Raw genomic sequence first — 24150 nt, forward strand, 5'->3', positions numbered from 1 at the left:
AATACTGGAGTGGGTTGCAATTTCCTTCTCCAGGAGATCTTCCCAACCCAGGGATCAAACCTGAGTCTACTGTATCATAGGTGGATTCTTTATACCATCTGAGCCACCCAGGACTAGGAAGACGCAGCTGCATGGAAATGAGGAGCTTGTGTCCTGCATCTCCCCAGCCCCTTCTGTAGCCAGGGCACAGTGGACTTGGCAGAGCTTGCCAGGCAGTGGCGAGTCTACCCACAAGCTCTTCTAGCTCCCAGGCCTGTTCCTTCCCCAGCTGTGCAGTTCAAAACTGCTGATTCATGCTCCTGCTCCCAGCCTAATGACCATGAACACGCTCTGATTTTTTTTCCTCAGGCACATTTTCTTGGTAACCAGGCGGATGATGTGCTAATGCAAATTGGCAGACTTGAACTGAATGTACAGAAACTGGATCTGCCATGTGGAAGAACAAAGGACAAAAGAAACTTCCAGGCTGCCCTTCTGCCTTGGGTTTCCAACTCTGGCACACAATAAATGCTCAACAGAGACGTGGTATTCAGGGGAGACCTGTGGTGACCGTTAGGATTTTAAAACATGATGAGCCATCATTCTTTTCCTTGAATATAAATTTTCTTTGAGCCCTTTTAGTAACCTTGCTTTCAGAGACTCTCCTGCTAATTTCTCTCTTTGTGTGGAATAGCTCTGGGTCAGCAGCCTCTACTGAAGTCAGTGAGGCAGAAAGTCCAAATTTGCCTTTTCTCAAAATCCATCTTGGCCCTAACCTGGCTGCATCTCACTTCTGAGTCATATAGCAAAGGTTCATTGGAGGTCACCCTAGTTCCGTGGACTAATTTGGAGCTTTAATGTATGGCTGTTGAAATAATGTTTAATCTCTTCTTGTCAGCTGGCTGGATGATACAATAATATTGTCTTGTGTTGCTGCACAAGTGATTAAAGAACAGGAGCAGAGTGAGGCCTGCTTTTCTACTGCTGTCTCACAGGAAAGCGCAGAAGATACTGCAGAAAGAACGAGCCTTCTGCAACATACAGATATTCCCAGAAAGACAATTCCAAATCCAGCTTATTGCCTGTGTTTTCACTGCACTGCTGAGTGGAATGCCAGGCTGTGGGCTCCTGTTTTATTAAGGTTCTCTTCTAGATGACTGAGACTCACCTATTTTCTGACCATGGACTTGGAATTTGTTGTAAAGTGAGGGAACTGATGTGAACCAATTGAAATTCTGCAAACAAATTCAGCTCAGATTTGCAGTTGTTGTTTCTATTCTGAAATGAGCTTTTTCTCTATTATCCAAGAACTTGTCAGTTAGGTGGGTTGGGGTGAGTCTATTTTAAGATGTTAAAACTGGTAAATAAATCACCTTGGGTAATTTCATGCTGAAAGCGAAACCTCCTGTTGATGAAAAGGAAGATGTTTGGTTTCAATTGGAAAGGTCACGGTCGGTTGCTCCGCTAAGCTGATTTTAAAAGTGATATGGTGATAGGCACAGGAAAGGGTAGAAAATACTTACAAAGCAAAATGAAGATGAGGATTTTTCTCATCACAAGGGAGTACAATTCAAACCAAATCCTAAGAAAGAGATCATTTTAAGATCAGAGAATTAAAAGTTGGCTCTAATGGGTTTGAGTTTTTATTAACAGGTTATAACTGGTTGTTTCCTTAATCAGTTGGGCACCTAGAACAATCTTGAAATAGTTATCACCACTCTATAATAAAAATACTAGCAATGAAAATTTTTATTTTTTCCTCTGTCCTCCAGAATACCAAATCTTAATATCATCCAAACAACTAAATGCCTACTTTACCTTTTGAAGTGCTCCACAGCCAATAGTGTGCCATAAACCTGCATTGTTGATAAGGATGGTTGTCAGATTAGCCCCAGAGATCTCATTGGATGAAGAGCCAGGAGGAAATAGCCACTGCAATCCCTCCAAGTCCCTAGGGCTGTCACTAAGTGGCACTGGGAGGTATCTGAAAGCCAATCACCATGGACCTGGAGTGTTCTAAGCACCATCCACAAGGAGTATCTGGAACATTAAAGGGGGAAATTATATTAAAATTACTATCTCCACTATACAGATGAAAAAAAAAAAATGAGCACATCAGTCACACCTCCCTATCCCAACAACCAACTGAACTTGAATCCATTTTTTCTATACTTGTGCCTTAAACTGGACATCTATCAGACCATGCCACTTCTTTTGGCGTAGGGAAAAGAAGAAATAGAAAATTGGATAAACAAGCACAAAAGCTGCATTCTGAGGTTAAAGAGAAATCCAAGATGACACAACAGGAGCAATTTTCCAATGACCTGTTGTTTGAAGATTGAGGAGTAGGCATGGGTTCCAGGGAAGCACCAAGAAATGAGTTCCATTTTAAAAGTAATGCTTGACTCATAGCAAGGATATAGAACAAAATTCTGAAAAGTTGATCCTGACGTGTGTTTCCTTCTTCTGGGTTAGCAAAGGAATTAAGTTCCTTATTCTTCTCCACTAAAGGAAAAGTAAATTCACTTCTTCACAAGTGTGTTCTCATGTCCCAAGCGGTTGAACAGCAACAACTGATTAACATGGAAATGGTCAAAACAGCATGTGTTTCATAATTCAAAAACATAACCAAGGGAAGAAAAACGTCTTGGACTGAAATTGTGCTTATTTTCAGACAGAGTATTTGAGAAGAGAAACAATAATAAAGGCAAAGATTAGGAAAATATGGAAAAGATGGCAATAAGAGTGGACAGGGTAGACCTAGCTTTGGCCTGGGAGCACTGACTTCTCTGATCTTGCTCTTGACAATGGCTACCTTGAGACCTTCTGTGCCCAAGTCCAGTGAAGCTCTTGTTACCATTAGAGTATTGGAGCTGTGGCCTAGCTCCATTCAGAAACCCCCACTCCATGTCCAGTTTTTAAAATATGTAGAAATATAACAACTGAAACAGCCTACTAGGTAAGTGTTACTAAAATTAACTCTGGAGAACTGACCAAGATGTGAGAAAGAGAAAGTATTTATTGAGCATTTTATTGAGCAAGTACTGTATGTCAGTTATCATACCAGAAATTTCAACCTGTTTTCTAATTGAATATTCTCAAGAAGCATGTAGGCTCTGGAAGTATACCAGAAACTGAGAATCAGGGAGGTTCCGTTACTTCCCCAAGATTATACAGTTGTAAATGAAATGACTGGGATTCATTTCCACGTGGGTTTTAATTTCCAACTAATACAAGTTTATTATTGAGCATTTTATTGAGAAAGTACTGTATGTCAGTTATCATACCAGAAATTTCAACCTGTTTTCTAATTGAATATTCTCAAGAAGCATGTAGGCTATGGAAGTATACTAGAAACTGAGAATCAGGGAGGTTCCGTTACTTCCCCAAGATTATACAGTTGTAAATGAAATGACTGGGATTCATTTCCACGTGGGTTTTAATTTCCAACTAATACAAGTTTATTAGTTGGAAATTAAAATGGACATGAGTTTGAGGAAACTCTGGGAGATAATGAAGGACTGGGAAGCCTGGCGTGCTGCAGTCCATGGGGTTGCAAAGAGTCAGACGAGACTTAGTGACTGAACAGCAAAGATACAAGTGGAATATCAGCACATATAATGCATGTATGCAAATATTTCAAAATGTATGATAATTACTAACATCATTGTTATAAAATTGTAATGGATCATCCCAGGCCAGAACTTAATGAGGCAAAATTTCCCATTAATACATCTATAATTTTAAGTACAGTGAGATATTGACAACTAATTCTCAGTGAGAGAAGTCAGGGAAGATGAGCACATCAGAATCACTGGTACAACCTGTTTGAGCACATTTCTGATGCCTATCCTCTCCCCAGTCCACTTCACTTCTATTTGCAAATGTTATTGGGAGAATGTATTCTTAATTCTTAGAAATGTTGGGTCAGGAAAAAAAATATATTGCGACATCACTTTGTAAATGTTCACACAAGTAAATGTTTTTATGCTTCTTCACTATCTTCAAGTAAAGGAATTTCTAGGTGAATACATCCTCAAGTTTTTTGGATTGTTACATTTTGGTGGGCTTCCCAGATGACTCTGTGGTATAGAATCTGCCAGCAGTTCCAGAGACATGGGTCCAATTCCTGGGTTGGGAAGATCTCCTGGAGAAGGAAATGACAACCCACTTCAGTATTCCTGCCTGGAAAATCCCACGGTTAGAGGAGCCTGGCGGGATACAGTCCATGGGGTCACAAAAGAGTCAGACATGACACAGGGACTAAGACAACAGCAATATTATGGTAGTTCATTTGTGCAACACACAATTTTACATGTAAACAATATTCTCATAAATATGAATGTTTATACCTCTCATTTACTTCGCTGACATATTCCACATGTACACTTTTACTAATAGCACCATTAATGTACTGACTTCAGATTAGATCAAAATTAGAGGAAATCAGTCCATAAGAAAATGTCAAAACCCCTAAAAATGGTATAGCAAGTGATATCAATGGATCTGGCTACTATTATCGTATATTCATTAATTTATTCATCTATTTACTACTGAGTGTCTACAATAAGCCAAGTGGTGGGTTTTTACCAGCTCAAGTAGAATTTACCCCATTGTTGAGATAATTAATAAGGTTATGTTGGAGAAATCTCTTTCATAACAAGGATGCACTAACTAATTCTGAAGATGTTTGAAATTATTAGAGTAGTTGTTGGTTCACTCTCAAGTGACTCTGCGTTTATTGGAGATAAAGCATTCATGCTTTTCAGGTGACACTTTCTAGATGTCAGCAATTAGTAATGAGATAGCATATTGAAAAGCAGAGATATTACTTTGCCAACAAAGGTCCGTCTAGTCAAGGCTATGGTTTTTCCTGTGGTCATGTATGGATGTGAGAGTTGGACTGTGAAGAAAGCTTAGCACCGAAGAATTGATGCTTTTGAACTGTGGTGTTGGAGAAGACTCTTGAGAGTCCCTTGGACTGCAAGGAGATCCAACCAGTCCATTCTGAAGGAAATCAGCCCTGGGATTTCTTTGGAAGGAATGATGCTAGAGCTGTACTTTGGCCACCTCATGTGAAGAGTTGACTCATTGGAAAAGACTCTGATGCTGGGAGGGATTGGGGGCAAGAGGAGAAGGGGACGACAGAGGATGAGATGGCTGGACGGCATCACTGACTCGATGGACGTGAGTCTGAGTGAACTCTGGGAGTTGGTGATGGACAGGGAGGCCTGGCGTGCTGCAGTTCATGGGGTTGCAAAGAGTCGGATACAACTGAGCAACTAAACTGAACTGATTAGCAATAATTTAAATCATATCATTTATCTTGCTATATAGGTTGAAATTTGAGTAATATTGGGTTGTTTAAACTCTAATGGAAGCATAATGAAATGGACCCTCTAGACACCACCTACTTAGTGGTGCTACTTAGGGAATTCATAGTAAAACTCATCCATGAGGGAATCGATATCAGTAGCCTGCACTATATACTACCCAGGACCCCAGAAGAATGGGGATACATAAGGGAATGGCAACCTTAAGACCTGCATCAAACTCTCAGTTTGCAAGTTCACTCATCTCTCTGAATTATAGCTTCTTCACCTGTAGTAATAATGGCTTTGCCCATATCATTGGGATATTACAAAGATCAAATAATCTAGGGTCAATGAAAATGCTGCAGACACTGTTAAATGATATATTAATATAAAATATTAGTTTTGTGAAAATGCTTCAGGAACAGTAAAATGAAATATTAACATAAAGCATTAGCTTTGCAATTAGACCTTAAAATTTTATTTTTTACTTTATTTATAAACATAATTAGGTTTATTTAACATAATCTACTTTCTCATTGTAAGCAATCTACAAGATTCAAAGAGGAAGTAATGTTATATAAAGGCAAAAATTCAAGACTGGAATTGGTTAAATTTGAATTCCAGTCACAGAATTTATTGGCCAAGAGTCCTTAGCCATGTTGCTTCTCTGAACCTGTTACTTCATCCATAAATCCCACATGACAATACCTACCTATGTCAAAGAATAGAGTGTATGCAAAGCATGAGGTTCAGTTGCTTACTATGTAGACTCAATTAATGAGAATTACTTCCGTCTAGTCTCATCTATGGCAAATAGATGGGGAAACAATGGAAACAGGAACAGACTATTTTCTTGAGCTCCAAAATCACTGCAGATGGAGACTGCAGCCATGAAATTAAAAGACGCTTGCTCCTTGGAAGAAAAGTTATGACCAACCTAGACAGCACATTAAAAAGCAGAGATATTACTTTGCCAACAAAGGTCTGTCTAGTCAAGGCTATGGTTTTTCCAGTGGTCATGTATGGATGTGAGAGTTGGACTATAAAGAAAGCTGAGCACTGAAGAATTGATGCTTTTGACTGTGGTGTTGGAGAAGACTCTTGAGAGTTCCTTGGACTGCAAGGAGATCCAATTGGTCCATCATAAAGGAGATCAGTTCTGAGTGTTCATTGGAAGGACTGATATTGAAGCTGAAACTCCAATACTTTGGCCACCTGATGCAAAGAACTGATTCATCAGAAAAGACCCTGATGCTGGGGAAGATTGAGGGCAGGAGGAGAAGGGGGCGACAGAGGATGAGATGGTTGGATGGCATCACTGATTCAATGGACATGAGATAGAGCAAGCTCTTGGAGATGGTGAAGGACAGGGAAGCCTGGCATGCTGCAGTCCATTGGGGTTGCAAAAAGTCAGACATGACTGAGCAAATAAACAACAACAACTTCTATTACTACCAAGTTATAATAGTCCTTATTCTTTTTACTAACCATAGTTATGCATGTCCATATGGCTCAAAGATTGTATCTATTCTAGTTTTGTGGTCTGTTTATTTTGCTTTTCTGATCTCCTCCCAAAAGCAGAATTTGCCACCACCATAATTGTGATGCAGTTGTACTGGGTGGCTGATTAACAAGTGAGTATTACAGGTATTTTTTTGTGCTAGAGGTTATGTCCCACAGAGAAATCTGAATAGTGAGTCTGGTTTGAAAGGTAAAACAAGGAGAGGGTCATGCATGGTTGGAGACATGTTCTTGTTAAGGTGCCTCTTATCAAGGTTACGGCCTGAGTTTTGTATTTTATATTTTCTTTTTCTTGAAATAAGTGTTTTGAAAAATATTATCCCACCTGGAGGAATCTGGTAATTGGTAAAAGGAAGGCCTGTCTGAGAAACAAAACTCTGCTGCAAAGAATCTAATTTAGTATCTTGACTTTTATTCATTTTTAATATAGAATTTCATGGCTCATCAAGGAGTAAGCCAGTCTATCATAAGAATGTGTCTTTTTGTTCATTTTAGAAATGTTCCTGCTGTTATTGTGTGTGTGTTTGAAAATTCAACACAATTTACACAGAAGAGGGCTGACACTCTTCTCTTTCTCCTCCTCCTGTCCAAGTTGTCTTTGCCCTGAAAATCCCTCACAGTTTTACCAATTCCTTCCTGCAGCCCACAGTGAGTGTCATAGCTTAGCAACAATCATTTCATATTAAATTTATAGTTCAGCTAATATGATGGAATGATCTACATGCCAGAATCTCTTAATTTCTTTTCCTTTCCTTTACACAACTGCAGACTGGAACCAAATGCTCAGTCAAATATCTTTGTTATATAACTAACAGGAGGTGAGTGTTTTCCTGTTTCTCTTTTCTCACTCACCCTTATTCTCTGTGTCCCTCTCTATTTATAGAACCAGCTTTAATCATAATTTACCAGTGTGCTGAGGGCACATCAGTGATCGTCCAGATGGCTCAAACCCACCCATGAGAGTACATTTCCTTTCACATTTGATCTTAGAATAGCCAATATGTTGCTAGCAAGCACTGACTAAGCAGTTGATTAGACAGTTGATCTGTCTTTTTGCAGTTAGTTTCCATTCACCTGCTTTATGATCATGAATACTAATATTCCTTGATATTATATGTCCCCTATGCATCTCTGTATTTTCCCCTTTTAGATTTTCCTTTATGCTTAATCTGTGGATCAATATGAGGGAAGCCTTTAATTAAAATATTAAAATACACACACATATATGTGTTATTATTTAAACAAGCTTTTCCTTCCAACATATGTTACAGATTCTGTAATGAAAGTCTTAAACTTAATGTCAAAAAGTGCTGGGTATTTATTCTAAAAGCATTTCTGAGAAAGTGAAAACTATATCTATAAATAAATGAAGAGAAAGATGGGGAAGAGAAAGGTATTCTATTTCACATGTTCTTTCATTTCCTATGAACAAATTCACTGCCAAAGTGTTTAAGATAGTTATATAATACCCATTTGGTTACTGTAACCAAGTACTCCTTCTATCAGTGCAGATTCTGCATTACTTTCATTTCAAAATAATGGTAAACAAATGCTCCAGAATGATGCTAAGAACTGTAAATAAGTCAGTGATGGCAAAGTGTTTATTATTAATGGTAATTTGCATATATATAGTAAATATCACAGAGAAGGCAATGGCACCCCACTCCAGTACTCTTGCCTGGAAAATCCCATGGGTGGAGGAGCCTGGTGGGCTGCAGTCCATGGGGTCGCTAAGAGTCGGATACGACTGAGCGACTTGACTTTCACTTTTCACTTTCATGCACTGGAGAAGGAAATGGAAACGCACTCCAGTGTTCTTGCCTGGAGAATCCCAGGGACGGGGGAGCCTGGTGGGCTGCCATCTATGGGTTCGCACAGAGTAGGACACGACTGAAGTGACTTAGCAGCAGCAGCAGCAGTAAATAACATATGTATATATTGTAGGGAGCAGTATATGATAAAAGATTCTCATCCTTTTGCTTTTTCTGATCTAAAACCAATTAAACAAAACAGAATAATATTTTATTATAGGTAAAAATATCCTTTCTAAGCTTATTTGAACTGTCAATTTTTGGGGGGCCATATTGGAACCATGTACATGGAAATACTATGAAAATTCTAACAGAATTTAAGAATGTTTCGATATTTATGTTCATGTGTAAGGAAACATAAAAGTTTTAGTTTTCAGTGCTACTCTAAGTGTCCATGGTAATTCTGTTCTCTACTATTTACTCACTTATTTTTCACCTGATGTACCTCCTTTGTCCAGCACTATGCATGTATCTTGGGGGTGGGAGTAGGTAAAAAGAGAATTAAAGTAATGCTGAGAAAATTTCAGACAGAGAGTATCAAATGAATGGGGAGATGAAGCACTCTGCTTCATATGGTGATTATCTTGGTTTCTTCCCAGAGTAGGAAGAGAGTCAGAGTTGATGTAGATGAAAACAGAATGTAGATAGTTTTCAATGCTATACTCAGGAATTTGGATTTTGTCCATGATGGGAAAACTGATATTTTTTTGAGCAGATAAGTATAATGTATCATTGAAATTTCCTTACATATTTACAATAACCACAGTGTGAAGGGTATCATAAGAGAGTGTGAAACTATGGACAAATACATTAGGAGACCATAGCCATAGTCAAGGTGAGAGATGAAAAGGGCCTGAATCAAGACTAGAAAAGTAGGAATTTAAGTAGATACAATTTACAAGACTTAGGAATGATTAAATATCAAAATCAGAAGAAATACACAAGTCTAGGTTGACTCTTGGCTTTTTGGCTTGAACAGCTTGGTGAACCATAAAATGAGGAATGCAGGAGGAAGGTAGGTTTGTGGAAGACAATGAGGTCAGTTCTGGACATGTTGTGAAGTATGTGAAACATGTCTCCAAGGCAGATATTTGAGACACATACTTTTAAGCTCAGGAGGGAGAGACCTAAGATGGATAAAAAGATTTTTTGGACAGATTTGATAGTCATCGGCATAGGTGACTCTTGAAACTCAGAGAGAAATGAGCTTGCCCACAAAGGCTCACTGGAGGAAAAGCAGAGCCCTGGAGAATACAAACACTTAATCCATCATTAGAAGAAGAGAAATTAGGAAAAGAGGAGTTTTCAGATAGGACAGAGGACTACCAGGAGAGAATCATGATTCGTAAGGGAAGGGAAAAAGCAATTTCAAAATTAAATAAGATGAGGGCTGAATGATAACATTGTCTTTGCCCATAATTATGTCACTGGTAAACTTTGCCAGAGCTAATTAGTATGGTAGATTGCAGAGGCTATGACCAGTAAAATTTAATATGCACCAATTCTATCAATGGATCAAGTCATCACTTCTAAACATTACACAGAAATAATTTATTCAAAAGAATAGTTCATTTAAAAATGAAAAAGTGTTTGCATATGCAACATTAAAAATTGATTTTTGAATTACATTTTCCAGATGAAAATTCCTTCAAGTTAAAAAAAAATTCTGATTAAAATAATTGTATTTTGGGAATATGAACCCCCACATTTGGCCATCACACATCAACTGATGCAGGACCAGCTCTCTCTCTTGCTGTACACAACTAGAAAGGTAAACAAACATATAAAATAATGTTTTCAGACATTAGACTTCAGGCAACATAAGGCAGTCTCTCCAAAGGAAGGAAACAAAAAAAATGTAATCCTTGTGATGTGTGGGGAAGAGACTTTTTCTGGATATTATGATGAGCAATAGCAATACAGAGCACCTGAGAGTTAAACAAACTTAAAGGATTTCAATAGGAAAAGAAAGGGTCATCGTAATTTGGGAGAATGATATAAAGTGATATGAGGCAAGAAAGCACATGTGCAGCGAACAGTACAATATCACTTGGGTTCATTTCAGAGACTTTCGGGGCTAGACTTAAAACATGTTGTTGTTGTTTAGTCACTGTCATGTCCAACTCTTTGTGATCCCACAGACCCCTACAGCCCATTAGACTCCTCTGTCCATGGGATTTCCCAGGCAAGAATACTGGAGTGGGTTGCCATTTCCTCCTCCAGGAGATCTTCCCGACCCAGGGATCAAAGCCAGTCTTCTGCATTGGCAGGCAGATTCGTTACCACTGTGCCACTTGGGAAGTCTTTAAAAAACTTAAAACGTCGGTGATGTCATAACCATGGAGCACCTTCAGCTCCAAGTGAGAGTTTGGATTTTATTCCATAAGCAGTTGTTACATTAATGAAAGTTTCTGAGCATGAGAGTAGCAGAGTCAAATAAAGATTTTGAAATCTTGATCTCATAAAAGCTATTTGGACTGGATGGAAGAAAGTTTAGTGACAGAAAAAACAGGAAAAACCCTGCAGTGGTCTGGTATGGTTCTTTGGGAGTGGGAAGAAAGGCACAGTGCCCAGAGGAACCTGAGGGTAGAGTCAATGGACAACAGCCACAAACCTAATCACATTTTCTAAATATTAAGATTAAAAATATATAAGCTACTGCAGACTACACTTTCTAAGCTCAGAAAGAACCTGAGATGGAGTAGAATTTTACTAGTAAAATCTTACCTATACGAGAAGATAAATATTACTTCCATTTATGCCATGCTATTGGTATGAAAAGACCTAAATTTAGTCCCAAATATCTGTGCATAAAAATTATTTTAGGAAAGAAACGAAGCCCTTTCCCACAATTTCTAAACATGAAATTTGTTGTTGTGTTGTTTTTAGGCACTTGTTCATGTCCAAATCTTTTGTAACCCCATGAACTGTAGCCCACCAGGCTCTTCTGTTCATGGGATTTTCCAAGCAAGAATACTGGAGTAGGTTGCCATTTCCTTCTCCATGGGATCTTCCTGACCCAGGGATTGAACTTGCATCTCCTGCATTGGCAGGCAGATTCTTTACCACTGAGCCACCAGTTAGGTTCAAGTAAATTTATAATGGGAAGCAACTAACATACACATTGCATATTCACTAAATTTTAATTGATTCTAGGAAGTTAGATGATTCAGAAATGATCAGTGCTTATTAAATCAGATATATTTGATGATATCCATAGTTTTTATTATTTTGCTCTCAACATGAAATTTGACTAATGTATTTTTCTCTCCTCAATTAACCAAAGTTCATGTACACATATCTCTGAGGTAGCTTCTAATCCCGTGTTTCTCTAGTGAATGTTGTCAAGAGACTAAGGCAGACAAGAATTTGATGTGTTGTGATTTTACAGCAGTAAACAAACCACAGTAGAGAAAGCAGCAATTAACATTGTGCATTTGTTAACACCACGATTGAAATAAAAGAATTTTTATGAAAACCAGCCTGAACAAAGACTTGCTGTTTCCATGCTAGTCTTCTTTAAACAAACAAAAAATTCAAAACACACACACAAAAAGTGCTTAATAAATGAATAGTCAAGACAGGCAGGATTATTCTGAATACTTTCAGAGTTTGTTCCTTTGGCTGGATATAGAGAATATGCCCTGTCCCATGCGTCCATTTGTTCAGCAAGCATATGCAAAGCACTGTTCTCTTGGACACTGTGCCGTGGTTTAAAGTGAATGAGATCCAGAGTCTGCCACAAAGGGAAGAAGAACATGTCCTCATATGACTTCAGAAAATACTATAGGCAATACTACAAGCAAAAGATTCCCTTGAAACATCCCCCCACGCTTGCAAACAATGATTTTCAAACATGTGTAAAGGAAAGAATCCATAAAATCCTAAAGTTTTTGTTGTACTACTTATATAAAATTTTGTAAATTTTAAATATTTCCCCTGCCTGATGCAAATGCCCTCTGCTTAAGAACTAATATTGCACAAATCTAGTAAGCATTTACTGTCTGACAGATACAATTGTGGTAAGAGCTGCTCCTTCCTGGATAAAATCAGTCTAATGGTTGGACACCTCCTATTCTCAGGTGGTGTCAGTGGTAAAGAACCTGCCTGCCAGTGCAGGAGAGCTAAGAGATGTGGGTTTGATCCCTGGGTTGGGAAGATCCCCTGGAGAAGGGCATGGCAACCCACTCCAGTATTCTTGCCTGGAGAATCCCATGTACAGAGGAGACTGGAGGGCCACAGTCCATAGGGTCACAGAGTCAGACATGACTGAAGCCACTTAGCATGCATGCACAACTTGTAAACCAAGTGGGGATGGGTGGGCTATGAAGTACGAACTGCTTAGTCTGAGGCAGGAGAGGTAATGGTTAACAGACATAACACACGGGATTACACTATTATGAGGCACGTGTGCATGCAAGTTAAGTTGCTTCAGTTGTGTCCGACTCTGCAAGGCTTTGGTCCATAGCCCATCAGGCTCCTCTGTCTATGGGATTCCCCAGGCAAGAATACTGGGCACGTGATCTCATACAGATGTGGGCGTGAGTCAAAGAATATCTGATTGACTTTACCTGGGTGGGAGCAAGATCAGAGAAAAGACAGGCCAGAGGAGACAGCTCCTAAAAATTGGTTGGTCACCAGGCAGCAAAGGAGTTATAGTAGGTGGTTACTGTAATATTTTGATTTCCAAAGCATTCAAAAGTACATCAAAAGGGTAAAATGCTTGAAGCATTTTAAATAAAGGATAAAATATTTTATTTTACTATTAAAATATTTCAAGAAATTATCCAACTAATTGATCACAGGCTCTTTTCTGCCATGAGTTTGAATTGCTAACAAACCAACCACAATGCACCAAGTATCGTGAGAAATGGGGGAAGAGGGCCTTGCTGCAGGAAGTAGTAGAGAGTAGCTCCTATTAGGTAGTAGGGTTTTTGTTTTGTTTTGTTTTTGCTTATATCCTTTCACTGAGTTTTCAAAACAACTCTGGCTTGTGCTTTGCCCGTTTTACAGATGAGAAAATAGAGGTCTAAAGAATTGTCACCAGGAAGTATAAATCTAACATCTGAATCCAGACAATTTTGTCTGATTCCAAAGCTCATGCTCTTTATTACAGGGTATTCTTTGCTTCATTTACCTTGACCTTTTTCACTCTAACCTCTTCAGGAAATACAGATACGAAAGTTCCATCAGGGACCTAAAAGAGCTGCCTGCAGCAATACTCAGCAAACCTTTGCTCAGGGTTGGCCAGCGGAACCTTTGGGAGAAAAGTCAGTGGATTACCAGCTCTTTCCCTCCTCCTACTTTCTCTCAGTCTCGGTAAGATTTGGAGCAAGGTGTTCCTCTTGCAGCTGTGTGTCTTCAGCTCCAGAGATCTGATAAGGGTCAGAGGACCAGGGAGGACAGTGGAAAAGGGGCTACTTAGAACTAGGCTATGTGTAAGGTTTTAAGAGAAAGGAGAAAAGATATTGAGGCTTCTACTTTACCCAACTGAGTTCTCTAGGCAGAAGGTAAAGAAGGTTCCACAGCAAAAGCCCCAGGTAGGAGAAAGTATGAACTTACTAGTATTAGCACCTAAGCACAATTGGAAGAGGCTGGATGAAGCACAGGACTGGTAGAGCTGAGGGTTCCAGGATGTGCATCATCAGAGGGAAGGACACTTGTAGCAGCGGAGATATATGCAGCCAGTCTTCCTAATCAGGGAAATTCATGAGAAGGATGCCCATCCCTAGGTCAAGGGTAGGCTGTTTTTATCGCTTCTTATCTGGTCTCTTCCCTGGTGGTTTAGTGTTGTAAATAACTCGCCTGCCAATGGAGGGACCATGTCTTCCATCCCTGGGTTAGGAAGATCCTCTGAAGAAGGAAATGGCAACCCCCTCCAGTGGACAGAGGAGCCTGGTGGGCTATGGTCCATGGGGTCGCAGAAAAGTCAAACACGACTGAGCGACTAACAACAACAATTTGAGCTCTTTCTCCAGTGTTCTCTCTCTCTTCTTAACCAGGACTAAGATACTGTTCTGAAACCTTCAACAGCTTCTTTTTGTTTACAGAATGACCCATGCATCAGGCAGGCACTCTGTATGCTCTACGGGGTGGCACAACTTCTTTCAAACTAGCGCTCTACTCTTGCAACAGGCGCTCTCCACCACATTAAATTGCTCCATTCCTAAACATTTTTTGTCCTTTCCCACCTCCGTGTTTCCACTCTCTGTATTGCCTCTATCCAAACATTTCTCTTGTATTTTCCACTCTCCTGTTCTCTCTGAACCTTATACACAGTATGGAGCACACAGAAGTTGCCCCATGGAAACTGCATGTTTCCATGCAGGGCTTACACATTCATGTCTTATCTCCTTTATATTTTGGAAACTCTTGAAGGCCAGTAAAATATCCATAAAATCCATTATTCCAAGGCATAATTCCTTGTACATAATACATAATAAGTAGTCAATATATAACTCATAAATGAAAATGTTAGAAAGAAATGATGACAACATTAACTAAGCAGTTTGAAAGGGTCATTTGCCAGCCTCTATTCAAGTGGCTTCCAAATCCAGGAAACCAAATCCCAAAGAAATTAATGATCTTGATCTGCATGAGAACTAGTTGAAACACAGTCAGGACTAAGAGTAATAGCTAACTTCATTTGATTACCTATCATGTATCTGGCACAGCTATAAGATTTTACTTATTTTGACTTTTTGACATTTTAATAATAATATGAGGTACTTAAGAGCTCATTTGATAGGCAAATAGAGTTGCACAGAAAGATTGAGTAATACATGCCAAGTCAAATAGCTTTGTAAATAGCAGAATCAAGATTTGACCACACTCAAGACTGATTCCAGAGTACCCATACTTAACCATGACTCCACTCAATTGAACCTTCTATTAATCCAGTATCCATTCTACTATGCCATTTCATCCCCACTTGTTAGCTCAATAGGGCATAAAGATACTGGCTGACCCACAATCTTTCTGTAAAAGGAAAGGCTTAGAAAGATCACACACATATCTGTATTCACTGGTAGGTATCACCAATAAAGCTAATAAAAAAAAATGAAGTTAGTCCAAGCTAACACATGATGCGATTCCAGCTGAGAAATGAAGACTAGACCCTACTTAACAAATTCAGTCTTTTGGTCTCTATTTAGTCTTCCTCACAATAGGTAATAAACATATCTGTTTTTTGCTAAGACATGACTTGGATTATTTTATTGTTATCTACTTTACTTTGGCCACTTGATGCAATGAACTGACTCATTGGAAATGACCCTGATGCTGGGAAAGATTGAAGACAGGAGAAGGGGATGACAGAGGATAAGATGGTTGGATGGCATCACTGACCCAATGGACATGAGTTTGAGCAAGTTCTGGGAGTTGGTGATGGACAGGGAAGCCTGGCATGCTGCAGTCCATGGGGTCGCAGAGTCAGACACGACTGAGTGACTGAACGGACTGACTTGGAGGAAAAACAAATTATACTGATGGTGCCTGTGGAGGTGCTGGGGTTTATGCTTTTGTTGTTGTTGATGGTGGTGGTAACAGTATCTTAATTCCAAATTTTTTCTGTGTATGAGTAAGCTTATTTTCTAGAGCTTCAGAAACTAAAATCTGTCTCAAGGAAGACTGTTTTGAATTGTTTTGTGCTTAGTTTTCTCTGCTAATTAAATTCCAGTTTATAATGTATTAGTGTTCCATTTTCTCATTCACTGTATTTCTGTGTGAGCTATTTACAGATTAGAATTTTGAAATTTTCTCAAGGAAATATAAACCTTGCCTTTCTGTTAATTATAAGAGCAACTGTGACCACAAGATAATTCTGGAAAGGCAATTAAGTAGTGCTTCAATTTTCTCCAAAGTTGGACATTTGTAGTTCAAATCCACAAGTCTTGGAGATTATTCTATCCAGCCTGCAGCTCATTGGAATCGCCCTCTTCACAAGATCTTCTTTGTCAGCCTCCGCTGTCCCAATGTGGCTAAAGAGATTCTCCAAAAATATTAATACTAACTTGCTCCTGTTCCTCTACTTACAGCCCTTCTGTGTTCTCTTATCCACCATCTTTAACATGGCTACCTCTTCACGCTTGGACTTTTTTACCCTCCCGCTGCATCTCTCACCACTTCAGGTCAGAGCATTCAACTCACCACCATGCTATAATCTTTTCAAGTGAAAGTCTAGAGAAGAAAATCTAATGCTTCTTCCTCATGACCATCTCTCAAATATTCAAGTGCAGCTATTGTGTATTACCAAGTTTTTTATTTTCCAGGTTAATTTCTCTGAGTCTGGCCATTCTTCAATAATTATACCCTAATGTGTTCAACTCTTGGTAAAATCTGATAAAACTGAATCCAATATTATAATAAGGTCTATGCTGTTCAGAGAACAGTGAGCTTTTACTTTCCTTGTTCTGGGCACTAAATTTTATTTATGCAGAACAAAATTTCATAAGCCTTTTCATCATTCACATCCACTCAATTTTCACTGGCCAACTAAAACCTTACATTAATTTGCATTATATTAAAGTTCCCCAAATCTGCACTTTGCACTTATTGTTTTAAACAAAGATATGGTCATTTATATTCACTTTTTGTTGCATTGCATCTCATTAATTTTAATTCATTATTTTATGCTACTAAGATGTTCATCTTTTAGAATCTTATGTTTATATCTTTCAAAAGTTGAATAAACTGGCTGTCTTCATCATCATTCAAGTTATGGATAAAAAAGTTCAAAAGCACATACTCAGTTTGAGGGCAGCTGATATATGATCAAAGTCATATTTCATTGTCTCATTATGAAGAATTTTAAAGACTGTAACACAATACTTTACTCGAGTATCAAATCACATGACATATTCTTGGTGAATCCATGTTAGTTCTTTGTGATCCAAAAATATCCTCATAATCCTTTTTGAAAGTGTATTAAGCATTGAAATCACATATATGACCCCAGCAGACCTTTTCCCTTTCAGAAAACTTAAAAAAGAAAGAAAGAAGTCTGAGGAATCTCTTCTATTTTCTGTAAGTGTTTGAAGATAATTTATAATGGCTTCATAATTGTATCAGCAACTTCTTCATATGAGAAAAATATGCTGTAATCATCTCCTCACCTAGATTGTTATTTGATATTTTTCTTAACCATAGTGACTCTGCTCTTCCTAATGTGAAAATTATTCCTCTTAATAGAGAAGATAGAAGTAAAGCAGGAATTAGATTTCTAAAGTCTGAATTGGTCCTAATGTAATTTTACCCATATTTTCCTAAATCACACTAAAGGAGAGCTAAAGAATGCTCAAAATTGTTTAAAAAAAAAAAGCATTATTTTTCTAACTCAGTCCCCTCCAGCAGCATTTCAGAAAGCCATACCCTGTCCTCCAGCAGGTCCAAATTCCCCCAAACTCATTAAAGATGGCCCTATGGATTTTTCATGAGCTTCTGAATGTGTGAATGGATGAATTCCTTGATGGTGAGTGAGCAACGGCGATGCTTTGTCAGGGTCATTCCTGCTCCCCTGTCCTTCCTCGGTTGCTCCTGTTATGACGTCAGTCTCTGCATGACACCCCAAAGCCTTCTGCTGCCCTGCCGCGAGTCCACTGCCCAGGTAACCATGCTTTCTCTGACTCCTGATACTGACTGCTCTAATGTCATTTGCTGCTTCCTTGTCTAGTCTCCTTGACATAAAAAAAGTTACTTTGCTGAAGGGGAGAAATGCCTTTCACTCACAACCAGCTGTGAGCATGCTGTGACTTCCTCCTCTTTCTGAGGTTCTAACACAAATCCCTGTGAGTGAAGGGGATGACAAGCTGAGTAGCACACACCCAGGCACACTCCAAACTCTCCCTCTGAACTTCTCTGGTGGTGAAGTTGATAAGAATCCTCCTGCTAATGTAGGGGACATGGGTTTGATCCCTGGTCCAGGAAGATTCCACATGCCAGGGAATGATAAAGTCCGTGCACCCCAGATACTGAATCTAGACTCTAGAGCCTGTGCTCTACAACAGACGCCACTGCTATGAGAAGACCATGCACCGTAATGAAGAGTAGCCCCCACCTTCTGCAACTAGAGAAAGGCTGCACAACAACAAAGACCCCGTGCAGCCAAAATTTTTAAAAATATAATAAATAAGTAAATAACAAACTGTCTCTCTTGTTGGACAGAGATTCATTATTTTTCAGCACTTTCCAGGATCTAAACTTTCTACTACGTTGGGTCAAGAATAATCCAAGATAATCTCCCTACCTGAAGGTCAGTTGGTCACCAAATTTAGTTCTATCTGCAACTTTAATTCCCCTGCCACATTACTTATGAGGTTACTCTACCTGCCATCCAGTGGGCCATATCTGACCAGAAGAAATACCCATGTCTTGCTTGCTCTGACACAGTGCTCTCTGATACCAATGCAGACAAGCAAATACTACCACAGGCCACTTAAGCTTTCTTGGACATGACCAGGCACTAAGCTCCATCAATGTTCAACTTCAAGGAACATATTTCTGAGTGGTCCTCTCCAGAGCACCCAACTTGGAGACCTATTATATCTCTCCTACCTCTTAGAAATAATGACCTTGTAGAACATCTCTCCAATCTCTGACCCTTCCTTGTGATCCTTGTCCATGGCTGGTGAGTTCATAGTCACAAAACCATTTCTATAACATCTTCTTTGTAAAGTGTGCATAAGGAGATCTACTTTAAAACTGGATTTTATTTAAATTTTTTTTATTGTCATATTGATAGAAATTTTGCTTTTTGTATCCTGTTACATGGTCTCAACATCTGCTGGATCATCGAAAAAGCAAGAGAGTTCCAGGAAAACATATATTTCTGCTTTATTGACTATGCCAAAGCCTTTGTGTGGATCACAATCAACTGTGGAAAATTCTGAAAGAGATGGGAATACCAGACCACCTGACCTGCCTTTTGAGAAAACTATATGCAGGTCAGGAAGCAACAGTTAGAACTGAACATGGAACAACAGACTGGTTCCAAATAGGAAAAGGAGTACGTCAAGGCTGTATATTGTCACCCTGCTTATTTAACTTACATGCAGAGTACATCATGAAAAACGCTGGGCTGGAAGAAGCACAAGCTGGGATCAAGATTGCCGGGAGAAATATCAATAACCTCAGATATGCAGATGACACCACCCTTATAGCAGAAAGTGAAGAGGAACTAAAAAGCTTCTTGATGAAAGTGAAAGAGGAGAGTGAAAAAATAGGCTTAAAGCTCAACATTCAGAAAACGAAGATCATAGCATCTGGTCCCATCACTTCATGGGAAATAGATGGGGAAACAGTGGAAACAGTGTCAGACTTTATTTTTGGGGGCTCCAAAATCACTGCAGATGGTGATTGCAGCCATGAAATTAAAAGATGCTTACTCTTTGGAAGGCAAGTTATGACCAACTTATTATTTTTTTTATGACCAACTTAGATAGCATATTAAAAAGCAGTGATATTACTTTGCCAACAAATGTCCATCTAGTCAAGGCTATGATTTTTCCAGTGGTGGAAATCCATCCATCATGTATAGATGTGAGAGTTGGACTGTGAAGAAGGCTGAATGCCGAAGAATTGATGCTTTTGAACTGTAGTGTTGGAGAAGACTCTTGAGAGTCCCTTGGACTGCAAGGAGATCCAACCAGTCCATTCTAAAGGAGATCAGTCCTGGGTGTTCTTTGGAAGGAATGATGCTAAAGCTGAAACTCCAGTTCTTTGGCCATCTCATGCGAAGAGTTGACTCATTGGAAAAGACTCTAATGCTAGGAGGGATTGGGGGCAGGAGGAGAAAGGGACGACAGAGGATGAGATGGCTGGATGGCATCACCAACTCAATGGACATGAGTTTGAGTGAACTCTGGAAATTGGTGATGGACAGGGAGGCCTGGCATGCTGCAATTCATGGGGTCACAAAGAGTTGGACATGACTGAGTGACTGAACTGAACTGAACTGACATGGTCTCTTCAATAGTTTAATATTATACATGATTCTGCAGTGAATGTTCTTGTACTTATATAATTTCATAAATATTCAAGATATTAGATAAGTATAACAAGTGGAATTAGTGGCTAAAGAGTCCCCATTTTGACTTTTGATGGATATTGCTAAATTGATGTTTATGTCACTTTCTATTCCTAATTACAGGTATATGCTAATTTACAGTCTCAGAAGCAAACAATTAAGGAAGACTTTTTCCACTCTACCACAAACTAGACATGATGTCTATTATTTGTGCTTTGTCTATTACATGATGCTAATTTTTTATTGCATTTCTCTTCTTGTGATTAGAAATGGACATGTTATATTTGTGATCTATTTGCAATCATAGATGTTTCTTGGCAATTTTAACTAACTTAAGAACCCAAGTAGCATGAAGCCAAAGTGTGGGTGTAACTAATATTGAAAACCTTCCCAAGAGAAAGAATCAAGAAAAAACAACGTGAGACAAGGAGACTCAGTAACCAGAACCATGAAGCCCCAGACTCTATTGACACTTCCTGATCCTTAGAGATTTCACTTTGACCATTTGAAGCTTGAAGAGTGATAATTGTGAAGATCTTATGACTCTAATGGTGTCTCTTCTCTCTTAGTGGAGGATATAGAAGCAGAGGCTCCATTCAATAAACCTAGAAGTCTCCCTTTGACTTGGGCTCAGTGTGAAAAAGGAAGAGTTAATATTACATAATCTTGAATTAAGAAGGATTATTCTTAAGAATGATGACCTATAAGCAATCCTTAAAATGTGTCAAAACTCCTAATTACAAGTTCGTTGTATTTAAATGTTCAAAATGGATGGGAAAGATATAACCAAACACACTATTCCCAACCTAAAAACTTTAAGGAGTCTATAAATATCAAAATAATATTGAAGCATACTTACAAAACCTTAAATTTTGTGTTCATTCTCAAGTTGGATAAAATGACTATAACGCTTTCTGTTATTTCAGATGAACATTGACATTCAGTGCCCTTTACTGTGAGATCTTATACAATTCAAGTTCTATATTGAGCATATAATTTATGTCCAATGACACGCTCTCTTGAACTGCTTAAGGAAAAAGAAAAGGCTTCTTCAATTCCTTTCCCGTGAAAAATATAGGGCCAGGAAATGAGAATGCAGACTTCAGGTATTTTGATCTATTTAGAGAATCCTCAGTTCTGAGTAATGCAATAAATACAATTTTGTGACAGTATTTAATGGTGATTAAATGCTGGATCAAGAAATATCCCAAGGATAGAATAATTTGCTATGTTTTAATAAAACTTTGTTTTAAAGGCTCTTCCTCAACCAGCAAAATCATTTTGTTCACATTATTTTTCCCACCCTCTTATTGCATTAGCACTGTCTGTCTTCAGAATAGTGCCTTACTTTGCCCAGTAGTCCAGGGCCATATAAATGAGCAGGCAAGCTGAGACTACACAAAGTAATCTTATTCCTTTAAAGATAAATTAATTTTAAAAAATGTTTGTCAAAACTTTAAAACCCTCTCACCATAGTTCATAAATGTATAGGGAAATATGCATGTGTGCTCAGTTGCTCAGTCACATCTGACTGTTTGTAAACCCATGAACTGTAGCCCATCAGGCTCCTCTGTCCATGGGATTCTCCAGGAAAGAATACTGGAGTAGGTTGCCATTTCCTTCTCCAGATCTTCCTGACCCAGGAATCGAACCTGGGTCTCCTGCATTTCAGGCAGATTCTTTATCGACTGAGCTACAAGGGAGGCCCAAGGGAAAGATAAAAGAAAATAAATATAATATTTATTTAGTACATTGTATTTAAAATATTAGAACTATTGAGAATTTAAAATTATTTCTTTGTGCCTTTATCAAGAGTAGTTTGAACAGTATTTGCTTCTCCTTGTCATGGAATAATTTTAGAGGCAGAAAGAGCATTTTTCTGCTTTGGGGAATTGTCTTAGCACTGTTTTGATCAGCTTCAAATATTTTAGACTTTGTGCTTTTAATGTTGTGAAATATCACTGAGAATTCTTTTTACGTGAGGAGGTCACTTTCTCTAAGACCTTTATCCTTTTTCGTCACAGCTTTATCCTTTTTGTCACACTTTCTTCTTTATATTGATAAGATCACCTTCACTAAGTTTTCACTAAGTTACTCCTGCTGCATATCTACAGTCCCTTCAAGTGGGCCAGTGTCAACACTCCCCACACTCTGCTCTTTCTCCTACAGCCCCATTTATGTTCATTCAACATGCTATCACATGTCTCTTCATTGCATTTTCGTATTTCTGTTCATTATCCATTTGTGGAAAATGTCACGTGGGCCTATCACTGGGAGACAAGGAAGTAGCACAACCGCATGCTTTGCTGTCATGTGAGCTGAATAATAGACATGCAGTGACCGGTCTCTGACAAATTCTGAAAGAAGTACCATGATGGGTTACTCATCAGGATGGGCATCTGTTGAGTGACTGTGGACTGAAGAGCAAGCAGGAGGTCTGCACTGATGCACCTGCTCAGTTAACACGCTATAGTAACTGAAATTTGAATCTTGTTGTTGGAGACCTAATGTTAACAAAGCCATGATAATTTGAATCTTGTTGTTGGGGACCGAGTGTTAACTAAGCCATGATAACTGAACTCTGTACACAGGGAACTGGGAAAAGCAAGGATTGACCTGCTATATATAGAAATGTATTTATTTCTTAATTCATAAGGCTTGTCTTTTGGTAGCAATTAGAAAGCTTCTTTTAGAAATATTGTACAACATCCCCTACATGTGGAATCTGAAAAGAAATGATACAGATGAACTTACTTAGCAAATAGAAAGAGATTCATAGAGAATGAACTTATGGTTGCTGGGGAGTTGGGGTAGGGGTGGAAAGGGATAGTTAGGGAGTTTGGGATGGACATGTACAACTGTTATGATCAAAACAGATAACCAACAAGGAGCTAGTGTATAGCACAAGGAATTCCGCTCAATGTTATGTGGCAACCTGGATGGGACATGAGTTTAGGGGAGATGGATACATGTATGTGTATGGCTGAGTCCCTTTACTGTTCACCTGAAACTATCATGAGACTGTTTGTTAATCGACTATACCCCAATACAAAATAAAAAATTTTTTAAAAAGCTCCTTTTTCTAGGTATAGTTTAAGAAAAGGGGTGAAAAGAAAAGTGGAAAAATACTAGAATCTGATAAGAGGTCAATCCTATATACATTTGTACATTTTACTTAATCAGATACTATTACTTTTATAATATTGATTCTGTTAGGCACTTTCCAAAAGTTCACAAACATCATTCCTTGTAACCGTCTTAACAATAATGAGGGTGTTACTATTAGTTTCATCATCTTAAAAATGAGAAAAATAGGAAAAAGGAAGATAAGTGACTTGCCTAAGACTACATATTGTCAATGGCAGAGCAAGTTTCAGACCTAAGCAGTCTGGCTTTGGAGCCTGTTTGTTCAACCACTGCACAATGCTGTTTCTGCATCAGCCTGTGTTACTAAGTCTGCAAAGTAACGCATTATCAGGTCATTGCTCTTCCCGGTACACTT

The 24150-nt window shown here is 38.7% G+C and overlaps 1 long non-coding RNA gene across 6 annotated transcripts in view; it reads right to left on the minus strand.

The window, feature by feature from the left end:
- LOC147366274 (uncharacterized) overlaps window positions 1–24150 on the minus strand; it is a 93323-nt gene that overhangs the window by 14125 nt on the left and 55048 nt on the right. For 3 of the 6 annotated variants that reach the window (XR_015132459.1, XR_015132456.1, XR_015132455.1), the window contains exons 2-3: window positions 1798–2019; window positions 1503–1561 (exon numbers count right to left, since the gene is read on the minus strand). This is a non-coding gene — a long non-coding RNA (uncharacterized LOC147366274). Of the gene's footprint in view, window positions 1–1502; window positions 1562–1797; window positions 2020–4036; window positions 4128–24150 lie in introns of those variants that run through there. The other 3 variants (XR_015132457.1, XR_015132461.1, XR_015132460.1) reach the window with 3 other exon arrangements.

This window comes from Bos grunniens, chromosome 9, assembly GCF_055505025.1.
Source record: "Bos grunniens cultivar Pamir isolate PY7600 chromosome 9, Bosgru_T2T1.0, whole genome shotgun sequence".
Taxonomy (NCBI): domain Eukaryota; kingdom Metazoa; phylum Chordata; class Mammalia; order Artiodactyla; family Bovidae; genus Bos; species Bos grunniens.